Consider the following 2,974-nt stretch of genomic DNA (forward strand, 5'->3'; position numbering starts at 1 on the left):
TGTACACACACAGATAGCGGGCTCGCAGTTCCACTTGTGCTTAACTACAAATTTGTCTTACTGGTGTGAGGATATTTAGGCAAATAAAGGTTATAATTTCAGAGCACAACTTCTTCTATGAACCTACCTGTGGGGTGGAATAGTATATTCACCACTAGCTAAGTAGTTACACTACCTAAGCAAAAAACCCTGTAATGGCTCTTTATCGTCTATAAAGTCTATTTTTAAAATCACTACTACAATATGATTCCTATATATTACTACCATAATTCATGCACAAGTCATAGACACATGCCTGCTCTTTCAAATTACTGTTATTCCTGAAAAATGTAAAATTTCAAAGTCACTCTGAGCTTCACTAGGTTGATATTTGYAAAAAGAAAGATGTCCGTTGGAAGCTTTCAGTTATTTAAAAAAAAWTAAAAAAATAAAGAAGGAAAAAAAGACAATAAGTTTATTCTAATGTTTTTCTGAGAAGACAGGAGTAAAAAGAAAAAAATAAAGAAAAAATATTTAAAAATAATATTTTCTATATTACACGGTATACCTAAGCACTATCCTACTAGTCATATAACATTAACTTTCATTTGTCGATATAATGTAAATATATACGTTTAGATCTTTAAGTTCATTTGATATTTCCTCTGAATTCAACTTTTCCAGGGCCAAGTAACCCCAGTTAATGTTTGACATTTTAACTAAAGTGAAAAATGCAAGCAGTTCTACAAAGGTCTATTTAAGCCGCATGAATTTTCCTCAAATACCTCAAAACGTGGGGTATATCAAAAATAAGGGAGCAAAAACTACTCAGCGTACACCCTATATTGATATGAGGCTGCTTACTGCTTTCATTTTAGCCACACCCACCTTTATGTAATTGTAAAATATGGGAATGGTGCAGCTGAGAAATAAAAAAGCTAAAAAGAATGGTGGTTTGATATAGTCAAATATGTACTAAGCACAGATTTTAATTAAACTGAAAAACAGGCATAAAATGCACGCTATCGAACACGACTGTCAAATGGTGTGAGGGAGAGAGCATACGCACCTGTAACAGTGCTGAATTATAAAAAAATCTCTAAATYAGCTATGAGTCAGGACAGTTATTTCCTTGAAAGTGAAAGTCAGTGTTTGTAAGTTTACTTCCACTGCTGAATAGTGTAAACCTTTCCCAATACCGATATTCCAGAGTGTACACAGCTACAACGAAAGAGCTTTGTACACATTCCCACACTAACCGTTAAAAATGTTCCCTGAAACAGCCTGGGAATAATGATGCAAATCTAAAGGAATATGTGCTAGAATTCAATTGGATCTCACTGGTATCGCAGTTTCAGAGATTAAACTGCATTTTCTAGCTGCGAGGACGTAAAGGTAACAAACTGCAGAGACACGCGAAGCAGCTATTCCCAGGGAAAAGGGACTGAAAAGGAGCATAATTTGTGTATTAGACCAAAACAACCCAAGGAAATCCTAAGGATTCAAGACGGAGGGGAAAAAAAAAAAAAAATCTTGCAATATTGTGCTCCTGCACTGCCCAGAAAATACCTTGAACCGCAAGCCGGCCACCGCGCGAAGTTTCTGCATTTCGCTTTAAGGCGCCGAGCTCCCGGCCGCGCACACAGAAATCTTTTGTGCCCCCCAACTCGGCGCTGCGCCCTCCTACGCGCCCCGCTTAACTCGTTACGCGCGGGGATGTGCGGGGGGGGGGGGGGCCGTGCCCCGGTCCAGCCGCGGGGACCCGCGGCCAATGAGGGCGGCCCGGCCCGGTTCGCTCCGCTGCGCTGCGCGGGCGGGCCCCGGTACCGCCTGCCTTGCGCATCCCCCTGCGCGCCCGGCGGCTCCGGGGGGGTCCGCGAGCGGCCGCGGGGCTGAACGGCCCGCGCGCCCGCCTGCCTCGGGAAAATAAAAAAGGGAAAAAAAAAGAAAGAAAGGGGGGGAATAATAATAATAAAAACAGCTTTCGGCGGCCGAAAGTGAATAGGGAAGTAGGAAGGGGAATAAAAAGTAGCGCTCGGAATCGCGCGTGGGAAGGAGCGCGCTGGCCTGGCAGCCCCTTGGCTGCCCTCCCCCGCGCCCCCCCGCGCCGGCCGCGGCACAAAAAGATGCGTTGTGCGGCGTTGCGCGGCGTTTGCGCGGGCGCGCAGGATGCGCCGCGGGAGCCCTCGGCAACGGCGGCGCTTGCGAGCGGCGGGAGCTGCCGGTCCAGCGAGCAATGACATGGAAACAGGCACCAAAAAATAGCTAAGCCAATGACAAACGGCGAGCCGGGTGACAGGGACGGAGGGTTTCGGTAGGCGGAGAGGAGGAGGTGAATGGCCACAGCGTCAGGCTGCGCTGCGCGCGGGGAGGGTATTTACCCGGTTTTGGGGTGTGTGGGAGGAAAAGAAAACACCTACAAATAACTGGCACGATGCGAACGGCCTCGGCTTGCGTTCCCCCCTCTAGTCCGCGGAGGAAAGTCGCGTTTTAACGCTGGGAGGAGGCGGGGGAAACGCACGGAAAAACAAGCAGCCTGGTGCAACGCGCGATTAACGGCACTTCGGTCCTTCGGCTAAAGCCCAAAGGGACGGAGATGATGAACGCGGAGCGTGCGGCACCACAGCCGCCACCCAGGGCTCTGCTGGAGGCGGCTCCGCTATCGTGACACGGGAAATCAGGCGCTTAAGCGGACGGGGAGAAAGCGCGTAAACGAAGAAGTTAATCTGCTAACACGGGAAGGAAACAAGCCGAGAAAGAAAGAGGGGGAAAAAATATCACGAAGGGTGTCGTCGTATTTGTAGGGGAGGGGGGAGCGGAGGGGCATTAATCCGGGTTACGAAAACACGGGGAGGAAGGAGGAGGCGGGGGGAGATGCGCGGCAAGTGGGGAAGTCGCCCCGGCCGCCGCCGCAGCGCCGGGCAGCGGAGCCGCCGCCGCGTCCCGAGCGCTGCCCCCAAATTTCCGCGGCGGCGACGAGGCGGGAGGACGGGGG

The sequence above is a fragment of the Nothoprocta perdicaria genome, unplaced genomic scaffold (assembly GCF_003342845.1).
Source record: "Nothoprocta perdicaria isolate Ctin4 unplaced genomic scaffold, notPer1 scaffold_98, whole genome shotgun sequence".
Classification (NCBI taxonomy): domain Eukaryota; kingdom Metazoa; phylum Chordata; class Aves; order Tinamiformes; family Tinamidae; genus Nothoprocta; species Nothoprocta perdicaria.